Raw genomic sequence first — 22,837 nt, forward strand, 5'->3', positions numbered from 1 at the left:
CTGGTTATCCTTGCCGGTTTGGTTAAGTTATCTTGTATTAAGACAAATGGTGTTGATTCTAGCCAACAAATAAGTTATGTAATGGTGCAAATCAAAGGTGTATAACTAGCGATTCTTTTCTACTGGCCAAGAGTGATGCAAGGCAGGGGCAGCTAATTATTGTAACCTAAGCTAAGCTAAGGTTAGCCAGCTGGCTGTGGCTTGACTACACAGTGTAGCTCTGGCATTAGCTGCTTTGTAACATTAGTTCATACAGTAATTTGCTAATGGTAAGCTAGTTAGTACCATTAGAACCACTGGCCCAAATAAAATATTTGAACATTACAGATGTGGTCATTTCAGCCATCTTGTCACTGTTTTGGCCGATGCCCAGAATAATGCTTGCATATTGTAATATCTTTAAATGTTCATAAAGTCTCGCAAATGTGCTTGTATTTTCCAATAAATTTCCTGGAAAAAACAAAAACTATGTAATGTGGTGCTAACAAGAGTAGGTGATCAATTGGTACACAGCAGGTGAGTTAAACATGAAAACCATCCAAAGATGTGACAGTGAAGTGGGCCTGCAGTGTCTACAGGTAAGCATGCAATTCAACATATAATATCAGATCCAAATGATTAATTGATTGATATTTACTTGGATTTGAGTTTATTTATTTGGACTTTTTCTTTCTCTTTGTTACTGATACCGAACAGGACAAAATCTACCAACCTAAAGCCGTACGAGTCCATGTGGAGCGCTGCAGATTAAAAGGACAAAACCTGAAGGAAAATATGAGAACGATCTGAAGTTTCTGGTAAGTTTTGAGATCTCTGATTTGAAGTTTGAGCTGTTTTCATGAACACAGTTTGTTACATAGCACATGCATCAAATGCCCACACCCATTATTTCCTGTGTTAGCCAACACAATGGCAGCACAAAGATGCCAACATTCACCACTGTCCTATTTATCAGCTAAAAAGCAGCAGTTGTATCACTTTCACCTCCTGGATTAGCAGCTACTGTATCTGAACTACTCTGTGCGATGCAGTTTGTCTGTGCTGCAGAGTAATGAAGAGCTGCTTCACTGAGTTTGGACATTGATGTTTTATGATTTATAAATTCAGAGATGTGTTTTATTCTCAGATTTGTAGGTGATTTATAAATTAGTGGCAGTATTTCAAACTTAACTCTCCAGCAGACTGGAAGAACCTGTTTCATTACAAAGTAAAAGTGTGAAAATATTCACCCTTGAGCTGAAAATTTATTGCAACATGAACTAAATCTGATTGGTTATGATGCTGACTTTTGTTTGCATATATTATCAAGCCATTCATGTCCTTCATTTCCAAGGTTTTAGTCTCGGTCCTTCTCCAGAAATAGAAAATCAGCTTGTGTGAACATGTTTAAATTAGAGTTAGGGGTTTTTTTTTGTTATGGAAGCTCATTTCTGCCAGTGTATGCCAAAAAACAATCCTGTAAGCCATTATAATGAGAAACTTTTTCAAAATAATGAATTATCTGATCATAATATTAAATAATGATTTTGCTGCAGTGGGGCATTGTCTTGTAATACCAAGTCATTATTTTGCAATATAAAGTCAGTATTGGTGATATTGTCTTTATTTTTCAATACTAAGTCTATTTTTCAATATTATGTCATGATTTTGCAATATTGATATTGAGTCATTATTGAGATAATAGGTGATTATTTTTGCAAAACTAAATCTTTATTTTGAAATACTATGCAACACATTTTACAACACAAAGTTATCATTTGGCAACATTAAGTTTTTTATTTTGCAATACGAAGTAATTATTTTGTGATATTAAGTCATTTATTTGAGATATTGAGTCATTCTTTAAGGTACGTCATTCTTTCTCATATTTTTATCAGTTATGATCTGCTTTCAAGATTTTTTAATCTAATATTCTCTAAAACTTCAGCGCAGTTTCTTGAGATTTTATGCATAAAAGAAGTCATAAGGAATTTTGTCGATTTCTTTCTAATTTTAGTTTAAAAAATGTTTTGTATGTTGAACTTAGTCCCCAGCGTCATGTCGCACCAGGAGCTGTATCTTTCCACCTGCAGCCCACAGACTTGGTGGGCTGCAGGACTAAATCCTCCGTCTGTCTGGGGACTGTGGACCAGGGAGTGTGAGCGAGGCCTCCCCTCCTCCAGTTTCCCCTCTGAGGCTCTTCAGCAGCACACTGCGTTTGTACTCTGCAGCTCCCAGGTGTGAGCGAGTGTAACTGTGTGAATGTGAATCAGACTGTTGTTGAGAAACACAGCACACACTCAGATAAGCTGCCTGGCATGAATAAAAACTAAAGAGGGGGGAAGAAGAAGAAAAAAAACTCCGAGGCGACGGTCCCGTGAGAAATATCCGCCCAGATTTCCTTGGCAAACTCCAGGGATTCGAAACCGGCTTCTGTTCGCCGCTGTATCTCTTAAAATGTTCAACACGCACCCAGCTGTGTGAGGATGTACAGTAAAGTGCCTCACATCTGAGTCCTGAAATCCTGCTGTTGCTCTTGAAATCAGAAGAGAGTCGACGTATCACCGGTCAAATTACCAAACCAGAAGCCGGCTCTCTGGGCTGCATCTGCTGCTGTATACGGAGTAAACACCATTACATAACACGTCTGTGTCTTAATTGGCCGGTGAGACACAGCCGCCATTTTCTTCGCATGTCAGACGCAGACAGAACGGCGGCGGGAGACGGCCAGAAATTCTCAGAAAGGCTTATGCAATTCGTCATTGTGTAATTGTGTCTCTTCACGCCGCTGCTCGGCCTGTAATTGGATGTTGGTTTTTCTTCAGAGCGGCTGTGAATTGTTGCATCACCTCAGCTTGTGTAACCAGCAGTATGATCTCTCTGTACGTTATACAGCTGTAATCCAATGCATATTCATTCACACAGCCTGAACCAGGGCTGCAAAATAACCTTTTTTTTTACCCTGTCCCAGAACCATCCTAAAAATCTATTTTAACCATCCTGAAGTGAGTGTTATTATGATTTGTTAGCTGTCAGTGGGATAATAAAAACACCATGAAAATACTGAGGAAATAATTACCTTTTTTTCAGTTTATTTATTTTGAATTAAATGCTGTTTCTTATTGTTATATATTTGCAGTAAACGTGTCTGCTTACTCATTCACACATGATTTTGGTAAACACTGACATAAAGCGTCCGTAAATCAGTCATTAAAGTACTTTTACCTCAAAACTGTTCTCAGCTGAAGTACACCAGTACCTTTATTCACTGTAAATGTGTCTTGTGGTCACATGAAGCGGCAGTTCACTTTTTAACATGTCTTCATGTTTCTCTTATTAACTCCGTTAGCTGTAAACTCTATTAGCTCCATTAGCTGTTGGGTCCGTTAGCTGTACACTCTTTCGCTCTATTATCTGAAAACTCTAACCACGCTGTTAGGTGTAAACTCTTTAGCCTTGTTAGCTGTAAACTAATTAGATCCATTAGCTTTAAACTCTATTAGCTTTGTTACATATAAACTATATAAGCTCCATTAGCGGTACATGATTTACTTCTATTTGCTGCAAATGCTATTAGCTTGGTTAGCTGTAAAAGCTTAAGCTCTGTTAGCTGTAAACTCTTTAGCTTTGTTAGCTGTAAACTCTTTAGCTCTGTTAGCTGTAAACTCTTTAGCTTTGTTAGCTGTAAACTCTATCAGCTCCCTTAGCTGTAAAATCTTTAGCTTCATTAGCTGTAAACTGTAAGAGTAAACTTCCTTTGTTAGCTATGAGCTCTGTTAGATTGATAGGCTCCATTAACTGTTAGCTCCTCCTAAATAGCTCTCCTTTTGCAAATGTCAGTATGGATTTGTTGCTCGCCATGTTGCATTTTCAGGTAAAAACTAGGGGGCATCTCCCGTCAGTGGTGACTTTACTGCGTCATTTTGGAGTTTAACCTTCAAACATCTTAGAATCAAGTAATTAGACTAACAAAAAAGACCACAATAATACATTTAAATTGTGTACATTGTGTAGCTAATATATACTTTAGCGAACATACGCATGCACTAAGGATAAGGACTGGCTAAAGTTAGCTAGGTAGTGGCAAGCAGCTGTCTAGTTCAACTACTGGGGATAAGTAGAGTGGTATTTCAGAATCGTCATTTGCTAGTTATACATATATATACATATATATATATATATATATGTATAAATATTTTGTCCCAGAGGCATCTTGAGTAAGATCTTATCTTAAAAACATTTTTCTTGTCCCCAGGACTACAAGACGCTGTTAGTCTCGAGCTCCGGCCACAACAAATTCCTCATGAGATATTTTACTGCTCAATCTGGAATAATTTGGCAACAAAACCACACTGAGAGTGAAACTAAACATAGAAATTATAACCAGAGAGAAGTCTGCAGGTAGGAGAGGAACTTTAACCTCCATCTGAAGGGCAGACATGAATCAACATATGAAACATGGCAGCTTGATTTGTTGTCGAAATGCCTTCAAAGACATTAAAAGAGCTGTTTGTTCTGCTTGTGACCAAAGCTCATCACAAAACAAATGTACGTCGGTGAAACTCGGCTCTGCTTCAAATACAGAGCGAGCGGAGAGAACAGTGTGTGTATGCATGTGAAGCAGGAATAATAAAATAGTAAAAGGTGGGTGTTCATCTTTATCCTCGTATTAACACCCTCCCCGGCTCCCCTCATATCTTCAGTTCACTCTCTGTGCAGAATAATAATCGGATACTTTATCGATCCTTGTGGAGAAATGCTCTTTTTGGACATCTTCCACATGGAGGTCAGAGGTCGGGGCTCAGCTGCCCTCGAGCTGCTGAGGATTCGGTGTCTCGTGTCATTTTTCTGTTTTGTTCCACTCGCAGGGTCTTTCACATGATTGCTGCATCTCAATTCAGATCCAGATCCATCGAAGGATGTGGCCCAGAAAGGTGTGATCTTTTATGTGACCCGAAAGGCTCATATTAACCGCTGCTTTCAGGCGGTGAAGCCAAAACTATGTGTGTTCATCAGGTCCTTGTCAACAAATATTTCCAGGTCTATCAGTGAGAAAAGCCCTCAAACACAACCACTAAATATATCAGTCTAACTTTTAACTGGTGGACAGATTTTTTTCCAAAAATGCAGCAGAAAGACGCAATATTCTTTAAATTGGTGCTACATGACCAGAAGTAACATCTCAAAAAGGTGGAAAACCTACAACAATTGCCTTCCAAGGCCATTTCCACGTCCCCAACTCCTACAAACAGCTAGTCAGAGTTGTTAACATTATGACTCGTTGATTCCACTGAAGGTGTCCCGTCTGCACCGCCATTATGACCCATCCTTCACTGAGCTTCATGCCCCACCAGCAGCGTTTCAGCAGTGGAGCGTTTTACCCACCTGATTATGTTGACTTGCTCAGATTTTGTTGATTTGATCCTCTTGCCTTGATTTTTGTGCTTCTACCACGCATAAGCAGGGTACGTATCTCTGGCTGACGTCGAGCAGCCGTAATGCGACGCAGTTGTGCCTGGTGGAATAGTGCTAGCCGTTCGAGATGGGGTGAGAAGCTCGGAGTACAGCCGCTGCTCCGTCGTGTTGAAAGTCACCAGCTGAGGTGGTTCAGGCATCTGATTAGGATCCTCCTGGAAGATTTTCTCTGGAGGTTTTTTTTTCCAGGGCACGTCCCCACTGGGAGGAGACCCTTAGGTAGACCCTCTCATCTGGGCTGGGAATGCTTCAGGATCCCCCCGGAGGAGCTGAAAAGCACTTCTGGAGAGAGGGATGTCTGGAGTACCCTGCTCAGTCTGCCCGACCCCTGATAAGTGGAAGAAAATGGACGGATATAGATTGATACAAATGACCTTATTGACTAATTTCGCACTGATGTCCGGCCAGTTTGAGTGACGCAGCAGGTTTATCGTCTTGCTCAGATAATATTGTTTATATCCTTGTTTATGCAGCAGCAGACCACCACAAAGATCAGGTTTTTTGGAGTGCTGCTGAGTAACATTTCATAATTTCTGATGGCCCATTTTTCCCCACACTCCAATAATCCAAAACTGTTAAATTCAACTGAAAGCCCATTTGTCCACCTGCCTGTTATTGTCCCGAAACAGCACACTCTCCCTTCAGTTGGTAACCCTACCCCATCAACTGGCGATAGGGGCACCAACTGAGGTAAAACTCTAATTAATTTTTTCATATATTGGTAAAGTAACTGCAACAGTAAAAGTGCCTAAAATGTTGTATGGTTTAATGCCAGAAAGATCCCCAGTTCAGGGGAAAAACCGTGCAGATTCAGCACCATGGACAGGGTCGGTGTTCTGTCAATATGTGCTACGTATTGAGATGTGCTACCTCACAGTCCTCTGGGTTGGGGGGTTAGGGTTAGTCAGGGGTCAAAACGTAGCACTCTACTTAAATGCTGTGAGGGGCACAGGGACTATAAGTGTTAGAAATGTTTTAAAAACATCCCCTATTAAAATAAAATAATAAAATAAATACATGAAAATAAATAAAAGGTTTAAAAGATCACGGGTGCAGGTGGGAGCAGCAGCAGAAGTCTGATAAAATAACAGTGTATGACATAAATAACAAGAATAACATGATCACATGAGATGGTTTAAAATAAGAGGAAAGATTATTTATGCACTGAATTAATTGGAATGTCTGGCACATTCATATATACATATGTTTATACACTGAGAGTAAGTAATATGCTTGAATGCAGTGCTTAAAATATTAAAAAACACATGTACAAACTAGTAAGTATAAAAAGGTGTACTAGGAACCTCTAGCCAGACCCCTGCACGTCAGCCGTACAGGACTATCATGGTCGCTAACAGCTGGGGTTTGAGTGGCAGAAGCTTATGACAGAATGTCCTGTATGACTGATCAGCCCTGTTCAGGAGCGGCGCTGCTCGCCCTAAATCTGTGGGAAGACGTAGAAAAGGTGGTGTAAACATTGCCCGCTCTGTACCTCTTGTCCCGGTAGTTTACCACACCTACCAGGACGTTCCACCACAGCGATCAAACTAAGGTCAGCGCCCTCAAATTGGCTGTTTGGAACATCGGGACTCTTTGAAGGAAGATGATGACTGCAGCCCTAACAAACCCTGACTACATATGCCCAACCAGCAATATATCACGTGGCTTGGGCTTTATACTTACACCAAAACCCACCACATGAAAAGGAAGTAGAAGTCATCGTCGGATATGATGGCCTAAGCAAGTAAACGTGCTATGGTGCATTTTTTGACAAGGCAGCTAAAATTGTCAGAACACCGACAGTCACTGAACTAAACACTGCGAGGAGAGCACAGGCCTTTGGAGCAATGGGTGGTTGTTTTCAGGACAAACAGTCTTTCAGTCCATTGGCCAGTCACCCTTAAAGGTGTAATCTGTAACATTTTCCCAAAGAAAACAGTGCATAGATTCATACGACATTCGTGATTGTAACCACACCCGTTTAAAATCCCAGTAAACTCTGACAGGAATGAGTCGAGCTGTTTCACATTAGCTTGATGTCCCAATGTGATAACACACACACACACACACACACACACACACACACACACACACACACACACACGCGCGCGCGCTCACCTGCACGCGAATCAGTCAGTCAGACTTTAAATATCACATTCAGTTCGTGCAGGCTGGAGCACAATAATAACTGTAATAATAACTAATGTGAATCTTTGCGCAGCTTGAAGTCGACTCTCTGTGGTTTAAAGGCATCATGGGACTTTTAGCTCTCTCAGTTTCCAGTTTTCAGTCTCATTCAGCTGTTTGAAGCTTGAGAAACCTTTGTGCTGCTCATACGTCAGGAAAAAAAAAGACTGTTTTCTCTCGATACAAGGCCGGGCTGCTCTCTCCCTTTGAGCTTCTGCCTGCTGTATCACAATTTGTGCAAAATGATGAAACGCGTCACAGAATAACAGAGTTACAATTTGATATGAAAAGAAACAAACAGAGGCGAAGAACAAGTTGTACAAATATTTTGGGCGATGAAGCAAAAAATCAAAGTAAATAGAAAAATTCATGTTGTGTGCTCATCATGTTGTGATTATCTGTAGAGTAAAAGTGTTGGAAAAGAACTTTATTTAGAGTTCAGAGCTTGTATATTCAGCTCACAGGTGTTCCAGCTGTTTGTCATGACTCGTGTTGTTTCAGATGCTGCTTTCTGTCATAAGTTATGAATTTAACGGAGCAGAAAAGTTTCCCAGCCGGTTCTGTTATGTTGGACGAGGAATCGAGGACGAGCGTGATGAGAAATTTAATCAAAAGTTGAAGCGACGTGTGAATCATGCTTTAATGGGCGGATGCCCGTCAACAGAGGGGCGGTTACTCCGATCAGACGAGATATTGGGCCTCGCCAGGAAACCTACGATGAGCCATCCTGCTGCACTTGATTATTTTTTAACCTTCGAGCGCAGCAGGTTTGTGAGCTGCAGCCGCTCGGCTCACATTCACACAGCTGCACACTGGGAACTTCCCATTATAACCACAGCTCCATACTGGGAGCTTCCCATTATAAGCACAGCTTCTAACTGGTCAGCACTGAGCAGATGCACTGAAGCAGCTGTTAAGACTTCATTAACCCCTGAAGTGAAATCCCTGCACTGTATTTGACCATCATAAATATTTACAGTATAACACTTAGAACCCGAGAGGCTCGTTTCCAGTTTCTCCACGTTTTCACAGAAAACTGTGCAGATGTTTTAATGGATTAGATTGATTTCAACCCAGATTTCAGAATATTTTTGGTAAATCAAAAGTCATTTCAGCTCCTGAATTTTATCATTAAAACTGAGCCTTTCAAAGTCCGAGATTGTGCACAGACATACGTCTGTGTGCTCCACGTGTTTGGACCTATTTTTCAAGTCTTTCCTGTAACGATCACTTTCATTATTGAACAATTGGTTGATCATTTTCTCCACTAATTGATTAGTTGTTTGGTCCATAAAGTGTCAGAAAATGTCGATCAGTGTTTCCCAAGATGACGTCCTCAAATGTCTTGTTTTGTCCACATCCCAAAAATATAAGACGAGATAAAATAAAAATTTATTGATCCCACACCGGAGAAATTCACATATTACAACAGCTCAGAAAGTACAGGTAGAAAAAAGGGGTGAGTATATTCTTAACTTATAAAAGAATTAAGAAATATAAAACATAAAGTACAAAATCTGTCAAAGCTATACACTCAAGACTATATACACTATATACACCTCTCACTTATACAGATATGTGGAGATACATTCAGTTTACTGTCAGAGAGGAGTAAAGAAGCCAGAAAATATTCATGTTTAAGTAGCTGAAATCAGACAAATTTGACATTTTCTTCTTAAAAAAAAAGACTGAAACTGCAGCTCTGGTTCTTTTTTATGTACTAATGCCAAATAAAATTAACTATTAACTAAATAACTATATTAGGGTTAAATATTTATTATCAAAAGAATTGAAGAATTCATTTAAAAGTTTGTAAAGTTACATTAAAAACGTGTTGGTCTGGTACTTTGGTGAGTTACTCTAATAATTCCCACCATCCATTAACTGTGTGAACGGCAAAAACTGTGGTTTATTTTGATTTAAGGCTTTTAAAGGATTTTTTTAAGTTATATGATTTGCCTTTGTATTGGGGAAATGATTGTGTAAAAGCAGTGACATAGTAAATTCACTCATTCACTGAGCCTGAAACTCTGGCATCTGGATGGCAGCATGTCGCTCCAAAACCTGCAGTACCTTTCAGTATTAATGGGGACTTCAAAGATGTGACAGTTACCCATGATGCCATGGGCACTAACACACCTCCATACCATCACAGCTGCTGTCTGTTGAAGTCAGTGCTGGTAACAATCTGGATGGTCCTTTTCCTCTTTAGCCCGAAGGACACGGCGTCCATGATTTGTTAAAACACTCTGAAACGTGGACTCGTCAGACCACAGGACACTTTTCCACTTTGCGTCAGTCCATCTCAGATGAGCTCGGGTCCAGAGACGTCTGCAGTGTTTCTGGATGTTGTTGATATATGTCTTTCTGTTTGCATGGTAGAGTCTGAACTTACATTTGTAGATGCAGAGACAAACTGTGTTTACTTATGGATAGTAGATGGTGAAATCATGAAACTGTCAGACTATTTGCAGTTTTTCACAAAGTGGTGAACCTCACCCCATCCATCCCGTTCCCACTGTCCCTTTTTCTGCAGTGAAGGAGGCTAAAAAAAACAACGGTTTGATCAGAATAAATCAGCTCTCGAGTAATCACACCAGAGCCTTCATCTGCAGAACTAACATCACCTTTTCAAAGATGGTTCCCCTGAGAAAGATGCTCTACTTGGAAAAGCGTTGCTGAGCACTTAATTACCAAAAAGGCAGACACAGACAGAGTGGAGTGTCTCACCAATCTGAAGATCTTTGACTGAACTCAAGTGGGCAACATGTTTAGAAACTGAAAGATACTCAGAAAACACAAAGTAATCACAAAACAGTTTGAGTGACTCACTTAACAGAAGTTTATTCATTTTCTTCGTCTTTCTAAGGCTGATATTAAGAGGATATTTTCGATTATTTATTTAAATATGCCTGTTAATTCTATTATTTTGTAACCTTTATTCACCGACGGTACTTTTGTTAAGAACACTGGCGTCTTTGTCAGGAACACTGTGCTCACTCTCAGACAGTTCCACACATTCACACCTGGAAGCCGCCCAGTCTGATCCGCTGCTCTGTTATGGAGGGGTGGGACGCAGTAATAATTTAAATATGAGATAACGAGATAACGGCACACGCTTTTGGACCGTCTTTCCTGGAAGACGCTCATGGTGTTGCACTCGGCTGTTCACACAAGAAGTGGCAGAAGTAGTTGTGTGAAGAATGAAGAAAGAGAGATTCAAACACCTCCACCTTTCTCAGCTCCACACATCTGGCCAATCACTGTGTGAAGCGGGTGTGAAGGTTGGAGAGTCGGTTTCAGAAAGTTAGAGGAACTGTCGGAAACAGAACACCCCCCCCCCCCTGCAAGACCGACGTCAGAGAGGTGTGAGGAGAGGAGGTTTCACACGCTGGTCTTTCATCCGACAAACAGCAAACCAAAGTGACAAGCCCTGCTGTTTTCATGTTAGTGATGAACCTACAGAGAATTATCAGCTGAATGTACGTCTCCCCTCGACTAGACGGAGCTGTACACTGACTTTCAGCTCATTGTTCATCTGTCCACCCATAACTGTTTTGGTTCTCTTTCACCACTTTGTTGTATTCACACAGAAAGCGTAGCAGAATTTTTATTATTGCACATTAAGTCAATGCAAAGTTGTGAATTCAAATGTTGTAACACGAATACAATTTGCGTAATTCATGTATTCGTGCAAGTCGAAAGTATTCATTCTGAGCAAAAACTTTGTCTTTGCAGAATGTTGTGTGGGGAGGACCAGGCAGAGCAGAAGGACAGACAACTGCAGAGCCGGGGAGCTTCGGAGGAGAGAGCCGGGACCAGAGTGCAGTTTCTAGAGGACTACACACCTGGAGTCTGTATATTATTGTGACAGGTACTTTTTTTTGATACTTATTCATTAAAAACTGATTAGTATTAGAATTTTCCAGAGTTCAGTACTTGTTGTGGGTCACTACTGTGTGTTAATACAGAAAGTTAGGTGCAGCTTCAGTGGAGTTTGTTTGTGTTCAGTTCAGTCTCTGACTGAGCTGCGCAGTCAGACTCCTGTTCTGTCTGTTATTTCTCTCCAGTTTCTTTTCTTTGCCCCTCTCCTCTCAGTTTGTCTGTACATTCATGAAGTAAAGTCCATCAATCAGAGCAGAATCTGATTGACTCGCAGTGCATATTCTACAAGAAACTGCAGCTCTGCCCCGACTCTCTCCTCCAAAGCTCACTGGACCTCAGCAGCTGAAACAGACTTGAAAAACAATCATGTCAAGCCTGGTGTTAAGTCACTCTTTCCCTCCTTCTTTTCCCAGGATTCCTCATTGGCGAACTTGTTTGCCAACAAATTAAATTTGTAATAGCTGATTGTGAAGGCAGTGGAGACAAATTGTCAACACGAAGCAAACAGTTTCTTGTTTAAACATTTGGCTGTTACTGAGTAACATTATCATCCCATTGAAGTTGTATTTGTGTCCACATGATGAATGTCAGACCAATATTTACTCTCTTTTCACTTGGTTTTTGGTCTCCACAGACTGTTGAGGGAAATATCTGGCTCTTTAGCTGCTAAATTATGTTTACAAGCTAGTCTCTAACCAGTCCCTCCAGGAATTGACTGGCTTTTTGGGGATTTCTGTAGCCTAAAATGTTTGATTTCAAGTGGTGATGTTTTTTATGTAATGAAATTGTAGAAGCAAGTGAAATGCAAAACAAAAAGTTTTGTTTTTGTTTTTTGTTTTATATAATTTTATTCAAAATCAAAGGCAACTTGTTCCAAGGAGAATAAAACCAAAATCTGTTCTGAGTTTTCTAATTAAGCAAACTCAATTACAAAAAAATCTAACATAATATGCTTTATTCATAAATGAAGAACAGCACCCAGGAGGTATTCCAGAAAGAAACAAAATCTTTTCGCAGCTTAAAACAGAAAACATAAAATTATGAAACATAAAGTGCACAAAGCATCGATAAATGTCAATAACAATGATAAACCCTGTGCACTTTTCAGTAGCTAGTTAGTGGTAAAAATAGTAAAAAAAATAGGTAATGATAAAATGTTGAGTCACTTCATAGAGACGCACAGACATGACATTTGCACAGGTGACAGCTAAAACTGGTGGACCTCACAGGTTGAATTTGCATTAATTGTTGCCATCACATTGTTGCACCTTCCTGAAGGGACTGTCTGTCTGCTGTTTGTTGCTGAGCAGGTGATGTACTCTGGCTTTTTACAGTTTTTTACCTGAAAACAACACAATAAGATCTGTGACAGTTTACGAAAACCGTAAAGTTGTGGCCAAACAGATAAAAAATGAGCTGAAACTCATAACGAAGCTCCATAAAGTCAAAGTGCAAATTCAGCTGATGATCCTCTGCAGCTCCATCACTATGATCCACACCTTTCACAATGTCACATTGTTTTCATAATGTTATAAGGAATGTTATACGGTAGTGATTACAGCTATTTTAAAGGAAAAACAACACAATAAAAGGTGTGTGAGTGGTTCTGTTAAATTTCAAAATCAAAAAATAACTCCTGGATTTCACAGAACGCTTCGAATCAACGATATTCAACCGTTCAAAAGCCTCTGAGTTTTGATTTTCATCTTTGTGCACCTGATCTGGGTGGAGCACATCAATCCCTAAAAACCCGCTCACCCTCCATGCTGAACTTTCCTCGCTCGTGTTTGTACAGATTTAACTCAGCCTGTGAGATGTCAGTCAGGAGCTGCTGATGAGCGCATGTTTGTCAAGTTTGTCAAAGGAGCGTTTTCACCCACAAACCTCCGAGTCCCCCCCCCCACACACACACACACCCCAAACCCCCTCCTCGAGTGTCAGCACCCACACGGGAGCAGAGTGTTACTGCATGTGCACCGCCGTGGAAACACACTCATCTGCAGCCTCCAAACACTCGTACACAAATACACACACATACATACATGCACGCACACACGGCCTTCTGTTAAATGGAGCAATTCACAGGAAAATCTCTGGTTTGGTGAGGGGAAACACACACACACACACACACACACACACACACACACACACACACACACACACACACACACACACAGTGCATGAATGTGAAGCTAAAAGGCAGAACGATAAACACACTCTTGCACACTGGAAGCACTTAGGTGAACACACACACACACATTCACAGCTTTTTGGGGGCACGGCAGCTTTCATTCCTGACTGCAGCTCTATATATCGCACGGAAATGTAATTTCACACTGAACTTTTCAACCCGTTCTTTCAGGAGAAGCAGAAAGACGGAGGGAGAGTAAGAGGAGAAAAAAAAAACTTTGAACACATCAGTATTTTTGGCAGCTGGTGAGTGAGGCGATGCTTCCACGTGGAAACCCTCCTCCCCTCCCCTCCCCTCCCCCCTCCTCCCCCGACAACAGCCTGGGATGTTTTTAGACTCCGCGCAGGATATTAAGGTGCCAAATTGTGGTTTTTTATGAGACAAAGTCAACACAGATTTAACTAAAAACTTGTTTTTTTTCACTGCTGCTTTGGGAGGATTTTTTTTCTAAATGTAACAAAAGAACAATTGAAGCTTTTTGTTCCAAAATGCTGCTGTTTATTCTTTTTGCAGACATGATGCTCCTGTACGATTCACTGCTGACTTTTACAAGAACAGTTACATCTTCTAACATGCTAATGTGATCATACTGAATAACAATCATACTAAAAGTACTGAGAAAAATCAACTGATGAGCACTAATACCCTCAGATATTTCCAACGTGTCCCTAAAAGTTCTTCTAACAGGTAAAACACGTGACTTAGTTTTTAACTCTCACCATCAGTGTTGAGTGGTTTGGTGTTTTCCAGCCCAGGAAATGCTCAAAATCTGCCCAAATAATAATAAAAAAATCAATAGTAATAAAAAATAATGAAATTCATAAACAATATCAATATTATTGTGGTTCATAACATTTTTTCAATATGACATAATAATAAAATAGCAATTAAAGTATTCACAAGTGGGCTAGAATGCAAATGGGAGCCCATGATGCAACTTTTGTCCATTTCTGCCTTCTGCCATAAAAATAAAGAAAAATAAAAGGACAGGACAAGTTGATGAACTGCAACAAGTCCTCAGAGTACGACCTCACATGTAGAGGGACAGAGTTTCAGTACTTAGCTGATACTTATCTACTAAAAATGGTTCAAATTTAGAATTTCTGTCCTGTTCTTGTTTTGGGTCAATACTGGTGTGTTCATGCAGAAAGTGAAGTGAATTTTGCCCCCGTCGATCACTGATGGTGTCTGTGTTCATTTCAGCCTCTGACTGAGCTGCGCACTCAGAGACTCTGATTCTTTCTGTTATTTCCTCTTTTTAAAATGTTTATGTCATCAGAATAAAAAACAATTGTGCCAAAAATAATAAGAAAAATTAGCTAATTATAACTCATAACCTATAATATTTCCAACATGTCTGGAAAGAAAGAAAGAATTTTAGTTTGAAACAGAATGTGAAGAAATATCGCTCCTTTTCCATGTCACACCCGTCCTCTCCCTGCCTGCCATGTGTTGGTCAGTTCTGGTCAGAGCAGCTGCAAATCACCTCAGTACTGCATTCGCTGTCATCAAACTGACCTCTGTCGGTCTTGGAGGCTGTGTTCAGTCCAGGTCCAGCCATGTTGACTGGCAGGTTGCTGAGCTTGACTCCACTGCCTGTTTGCCCTGCTCTGATTTTGGTGCCCATTCCCACACTGCTCCTTATCAGTGGGCCTGGAAACCTCCTCCTACCGACGGTCCAAAGCTCCTGTTCTTCAAGTGTAAACACCAGCACTCCTCTGGTGCTCCGAGCTTCCAATCCCAGCAGACTCACAGGACTATTAGCCGCACAGATAACTGAGCTAACTAGCTAAAGGCTGCTAGACATAGCAGCAGTTAGCGATTACTCTGTTTATGTTTGGAGTATGAATTCAAGAGGTGACCAAGTTGTACTTTCAGAAACTCAGATCAAAATTTTCTATGGCTGCTCAGTTCCATTAAATGGAAATATCTGAGAATTCTTCTACATCATTATAGTTTCCTTATATTCACTGACATATCTGGTATCTTTGCAAACATTTAAATTTCAGTCACCTTCTCTAATTATTTTCATGTCTCATGAGTGTTTGGTGCAAAATTAAAATATGATTGAAATATAAAGCAGATGATGAAAAATGTTTTTGTCAAATGCAAAACTATTTTTCCAAGAATGTCTTCTTGTGTAATATTAAATTACACCTGTAAAAAAACTATGTAAGAAGGTTATGACAGAAAATCACTTTTGGTTTCTCAGCTCATGGACATGTTGTGTGATGGGGGGGGGGGGGTGTCACATGAATGCACTTCTCATTTGAAGGGATCATGAGCCAAATGGGTTCAAAGCCAAAGATGTAGTCGTAGTTTTGAGACCTGATATCACACATGGTGTAAATTTAACCAAAAAGCATTAGAGATGGACTGAAAGGCTCAGACTCTCACTGGATGTTGAAAGATGTGAATGCATCTCTGTCTCTGAGCACATCTGCCACGTTGAACTGCATCAGCTCTTCAGCAGCTTTATCATGTTTCACACTCTGGATCAACATGTCATGGCTGCCGCACCTTGTTGACTTCTGTCTGCTTTGATAGACCTTTTTCACAGCTGACTTTCTGGCATGTCATAGCAGGAAGCAACTTTATTTATATTTCAGCTTGCAAGATCAGAGTCACAAAGTTCTTCAAAAAAGAAGTAAAGCAAACAACATAAATACCGACTTAAAAAACGAAACGCCATAAAATAGACAGACTAGACAGACAGACTCAACCCAAGGCATCTTGAGATTGCCAGTGGGTGGCTAACAACAACAGCAAATGTTTTCAAGAGGAAAAAATGGATAAATAACTGCAGAAGGCATTCAGTGCTTGATTTATCATCCTAGACTTATTTTACCACGTTTCCAAAAAGACTCTGCAGTTCAAGGCTGGATTACAAAGCCTGTGAAAGGGATCCGATCGCACCGGAGCTGAGCTGAAGATACAGTGCTAGCGTTAGCATTGTGAGTCTGCTGCTCGCTCTCCCTCACACACACTTATGCACTGACTTATTCTATAAAGGAGCTACCCTACTCTTATGATATGCTTCAATGAAGAGCAATAAAACACAGCCCCATGAAAAGGTCCACAAATGGAGGGGGTGGGGGTGGATGGACTTTCACTCAAGAGACCAGGGCTCATGACCATGTCAAACCAAAACATTAATGAAAGATGACACATGCAGTACAGATACTTGTTTTAAAAAGACTCTGTTAAAAGTAGATGAACTTCTTTAGTAAAGTAAAAATAATAAAAGTTCAAAGTCCTCAAACTATTATATAACTAATATACTACTTTTGGGTAAGACGCCGTCTGACCACGGGCTTTTGACCCAGTGGGACATTTTTTGGACTGATGGGGTTTCGTAGTAATGGTAAAATAGTGACAGTACTGAGAACAGACACCAACAAACCTACGTCTCTGACATGTTTCACACAACATTTGCATGTCACAGCCCCAGTATGAGGGGCAGCTCTTAAAGACTTTGGATTGGTTTGGCCATAGTGTTTTTTTAAACCTTTAATTGTTTCCACTCAATTTTAGCAATGAGTGTGTCTGTAGGCTCCGTACTGTCCACACATTTCAAAGAGTCTAGCAACAAATGAACGGCCAAACTCTCTGTGCAATCTGCACTTTTCCTCCATTATGTGTGAATATTCCTGAGCTATTTTTCATCTATACAATGCATAAGCACTGTAGTGAATCTGTGTGTGTGTGTGTGTGTGTGTGTGTGTGTGCACTTACACAAGGATACAAGTCCCCACTTGGCAATTTCTTTTAATTTTTTTAAAAAGCACATTTGCAATAATATTATGGTAGAAGAGCTTAAAAGTTAATGTTCAATTCTATTTTTGTTATTTTTTAAATACCCAGAAACTAGCGGTGAAGTTGTTTCGTGGCAGTAAATGTACAGTTTGTCCATGAAAACGCTGCAGAAAATGTCCTTGTGTCTTTCTTCTTTCTTTACCCTGCTGGTTAAAGCACAGGGAGCTGATCTCAGACTGTGGAGCACACTCTGCTCTGCTGAATTTGCAAAATGTGGATAAAATATATTTTCAGTGCCTTGTTACTGAGCACCAGCCTCACATTTATGTGCGCATTGTTGAAAAAGTAGATGAAGTCAAAATAAATGCTTCAGATCGCACTTATGCCCGCCAGACACAGTTGAGACGTGAGACTCACTGAGCTGGTGCAGACAGCTCATTTGAATGAAAATGTTGACTTGCTTATAGTCGAGGCAGGAGGTTAGTATTGAATAAACCTTTTGGAGACTTTCTACTTAAAAGCCCACTTGTGATATTTCCTGTTCTGTGTGCATTTTGTCTCATGAATAAATTTTGCAGGTCTGATCATGTGAGAGCACATTAAAGTTGATTTTCACGTCTTTACTTGGTGGATGTCAGTTTGAACAGTCACTAAACTGACTGAGTTCATCAGTCAGAGTGTGAATTCTTTATACAGCTGCAGAGGAAGAAGAAGCTGGTGCCAAAACTTTCTTTAGGCTCGTTATTTTAAAACAAACTTTTCTCAAGTTCATGGCTTCATCTGATTTCCTTAAGTACACAAATGACAAGTTATGTTTGGACTACAATGGAGGTTTTGATTTCTGCTGCTGCATTTTGATTTTCTGTCTTTTAACATACGGTGAAATATGACTTATCCGTAAATAAATGAGAAGAAAAAGTGGAAAAACAGACAATTTAGGACATTTTTCCTCTTTTTTTTAATTAACTAACTAACTCGTTTTCAGCATTACATTTTTTTTATTGTCTCCTAACGTTGCACACCATCTGGCTCCAGACAAACTTTTCTGGTTTCCAGTTGACAGTGTGGGAGCGCTGGGGGAAGAATTGTGAAGTTTTTTTCTCTTAAATGAGATAAATTTATGTTTTTGATGCCACATTTGGGAGGTTTTCTTTCTGCTGCAGGAGAGTTTTGTTCTTCCTCCGCCGAGAGAAAAAGAAGAAACAACAGCTGGAAGAGGGCAGAGAGGAGACACACACACACACACGCAAACACACACACACACACACACGTTCACATTAACTATCTTTCTTCATACTCACAGTTTTTTCTCTTTTCACACACACACACACACACACACACACACACACACACTGCACTCAGTCACACTTTGCATCTCTTTCACACACAAATTCACACATTTCTCATTGTCACATTCTTCTTTTTTGCCTACACACACACACACACACACACATACACACACACACACACACACACATCAACACTTCCATTTTTCTCAATCTCACAACATGAACACACTCGTACTCACTTACTCGACTCATCTCTTTCCTTCACACACACACACACATACACACTCGTTCGCAGCCTCTTGGCAGATGCCGGGACGTCCCGGGGGGAGGAGGAGGAGGAAGAGGGGGGAGTTGCGTTAGAGATGCAAATGTCTCCCTCTCTCTCCTACCCACCCTGAGGCGAGCAGGGGGCCGACCCGAATCTCTAAAATCTGATACTGGACATCCAAGTCGTCTGTGTGTCTGTGTATCTGTGTGTGTGTGTGTGTGTGTGTGTGCGTGGGTGTGTGGGTGTGTGTGTGTGTGTGTGAGGAAGCTCTTACACTGCAGTATCACACACACACACCCTGCCTTTGTGTGTATTTCTTTTACTTTTCTGCGACATTTGAGCTTGAGAATAATCCAGTTTTTCCTGAGAATTTTTACACAGAACAGATTCTGTATCCAACACATTTTTTAACCTTTCTGGGCGCTTTTCACACCTGGAACTAAGCTGACACGTGAACTATAGACAGTTTTACAGCTGGCATCATCGAAAACCTTTGCATGCATTTCAGCAACAGAGGTGTCGGTCTCCTCCAGTCATCCAGACGAGTTATCAAGCTACAAATGCTGAATTAAATCTTTTACGGCCCCAAAATCACCATAATGTCTGGTTGTTGGGTACATGATGCTTCTGAATTAATACTCCACTTAAGTTGTGAAGAATTCCGACAGGATTACGACTGTTTCAGAGTAATCTATGGCTGCAAACTATTAAATGTGTTGACTGGACTGAGGACACGATCAAAACTGCTCGTGTTTGCGGCGCTCATTGACAAGCTGTTGCGGTCCACCATACTTCCGTTGCCAAACTGTGCACGCAGTTTCCTCATTGTACACAAACTGTAAGAGGGTCTATATCTGACATCTGATCACGGTTTCGTGTTGTGTTGATGTGTTTCTCTCATCAGTAAAAAAGGCTGCAGCATGATGTGTGAAAGGCGTGTGAAACAGGAACAGAGAGACGCTTGATCACTGTCTGCTTTTACATAACTCTGCACTACAACATGCTAAAAAAAAACTACAAAACTTTTCTTCTCAGCTGCATCTTCACCAAAACCTTTTGGTACAGAGAAGCGAAGTCACGCTTTCCAGTGTGGTTTTGTGTGAATTACACATCTCGTCTTGCACAATATATGTCATCAACACCAAGAACTTTCCCTTGTGACGTTATCTTTCAGGAAGTGTTTCATCCTGTAATCAGCCAGGAGGTAAAAGAGCGACATCACGTTTGTTTTTTGAACACTTTTTTAAATTCCCCAATACAATAAAACAAGACATCAGCAGCAATAATAAAACAGAAGGGTGGGATAGACGTAACAAAAGAAAGCCCCAAGAAGCACGTTTTTATTTTTGTGTTGTTTTTATGTGTGACATCACTGTCACCAGTGTCGCTAATGTTAGGTGTGTGTGTCCTCTGCACCCCGCCTGAAACACTCTGTCTGAGAGGCCTGGGGGGTGAAATCCTCCGCTCTGGCTGTGGTGTGACCCAGGGGCTGCGGTGTGAGCAGCCTCGCTGTGTCCTGGCTGCTGTGGATTTCTGGGGAGCTGCAGCGCGAGCAGCGCCGCTCTGTGGCCGGGCTCTGCTGCCCGTCGCTGTGCTCTCTGACCCACAGATCGGCAGCTGAGCACTGATGTTTTAATGCGACAGAACATAATCTTCTTCTTCTGCTGTTCAGTTCCAGTGGTTCTCTTCTTCTTCGAGTGTATCGAATATATCTCGTCAATGCTGGGGAAGGAGTTAATACCTGATCATGACACCGTCACCTGTTACCAGTGGGCAGGCAGAGAGCAGAGGTATAGAGAAGCATAAAATTAAAGTCAAAGTACCGCAGAATTTTACTTACAAGTACAGTATTTGAATAAATATATGTAGTTACTTTCTACCTTCCTACGACTGGTGATAGTTTAACACTCTGAAACTCTCTAAACATGAATAAGAGAAGTTTAGTTTTGCTTAGAGTTTGGATTAAATCAGGAATTTATGATCTTGTTCCGACGCTTTGAACCTGCAGAATGACGACAGCTCTGTGTCCAATGCCTGTATGCTCTGATTGGTTGTTTAGAGGCGCGAGCTCTCTCACTATTGGCAGTTGCACTCAGCGAGTGTGCGTGTGTGAAACTGATAAAAATGGCAACATGTATGTGTGTCAGCGTGGGTGCGCTCAAATAATAGTCGAGGTGGAGCAGAAACTGGATACCCTGCCAGAGAAAAGACACACACACACACACACACACACACACTGTCCTGTTCATGTCCTCTCAAACACACACACACACACACACACACACACACACACACACACACACACACACACACACACACACACACAGAGTAACATCAAACGAACTTCTCTCTGTCTCCATCAAGGTCGTCCAGCAGTTCTTCACAGCAGAACGTGGTAACGAGCTCAGAGACAGACGGACAGAAGGACAGAAAAGAGCCACATTTCTGTTTCAGCCACCGTGTCTCCTGCTGTTGTGCCCTGCAGCAACACACCTGACCCCGGCCAGCTCCCGGTCTGTGTCACCTCACTCTGTGTGATTCATATATTTAGACTATAGACATAAATCAGTTTTCCACACGCATAAAATTATCATTTTAAGGTCACTTTCCCACTGCAGCAGGGTGCTAAAGGGCAATTCTAATATTTTTAAAACTTGGTGTTATTTTTTTTTAACATATAATAGGTATAATAATTATATTGTTTATTAGCCAACGTTAGCTAAAACCATGACAAAATATTACATTGTTTACTTTGTAACGTTAGCCAAAAAGTTTTCAATACCTTATATTGTTTGCTAGCTAACAAAAAGTTAACTGAATGTTACATGGTTTACTAGCTAATGTTAGGCAACAACACTTTCACATCAAATGTATCAAAAGAAGAAAAAATACTGGAATAAAAAAATGTATTGAATTAAAATACAAATAATTTGTTACTTGAAAAAAAAACATTGCGTACAAACTGCTATCATTAAATTTTAGACATTTAACAGCCTCAGTCTGAGTCTGACCTCAACCCCCCCAAACTGAAAAGATGAGCGCTGCTCATCAAAGATCTGAAGTGGCCAATCAGGTTCTTTTGCATGTAGATGCAGTGAATTCAGAGGTGCATGCTGGGTGATTTCTGTCCGTCAAAGCGACTGTTGACTGACTTAGTAAAGGATGAGAGTTATTCACTTTCATTTAACCAAAGACTGTGATGAATTGTTGTACAGCTTTTTAAACCTGTGGACAAAAATGTGTCCTTTTTAAGATAAAATGACATTTTAGAAAGTATTTCAATACTACAAGCTTTTAAAATACTTTGTTGCAAATTACATTTTATTTTTTTTCTGTCCAGCATAATACAAATTACAAAATACTCAAAAACAATTAAATATGTATTTTAAATAGATTTAATTGAAATGCTGCCCATCTCTCTTCTTTTTTCAGATTCCTCCTGCGAGCACCTGTGTTGTCTCATCACTGATTGGCTGATTAGCAGCAGGTGTGGAGATCAGGACCTGTGACTCTGTGAGGAAACAGTCAGCAGATTCAGATTCACCTGAACGTTGTCTGTCGTCTCTCCTTCAGCTCGAGGGTAAACCGTGCTGCAGTTTTTATCAGTTTGTGTGTTTGGACTCGTCACGTTTGTCTCGAGGAGACAGATTCACCTCGTCTTGTTTAACATCTGGCAAGAAAACAGACGTCAATCTGTTCAAATCTTTGTTGCATTGACACCTTTTCAACTGAATTATGGGCCGTGTGCATGAAGTGTAGTATTTATCAAATTAAAAAAATAGAAAGAATAAAGTGAAGACATTTATA

At 40.5% G+C, this 22,837-nt stretch overlaps 1 long non-coding RNA gene across 1 annotated transcript; it reads left to right on the forward strand.

Annotated features, from left to right (window-relative positions):
- Positions 1 to 201: 201 nt before the first annotated feature.
- On the forward strand, positions 202 to 22,578 carry LOC146313558 (uncharacterized). The gene is made up of 4 exons (XR_014772014.1): positions 202 to 797; positions 11,380 to 11,515; positions 21,395 to 21,543; positions 22,463 to 22,578. It is a non-coding gene; the product is annotated as an uncharacterized LOC146313558 (long non-coding RNA).
- The last annotated feature ends 259 nt before the right edge of the window (positions 22,579 to 22,837 follow it).

This window comes from Lutjanus erythropterus, chromosome 16 (assembly GCF_056507025.1).
Source record: "Lutjanus erythropterus isolate fLutEry1 chromosome 16, fLutEry1.hap2, whole genome shotgun sequence".
NCBI classification, from domain to species: Eukaryota; Metazoa; Chordata; class Actinopteri; order Lutjaniformes; family Lutjanidae; genus Lutjanus; species Lutjanus erythropterus.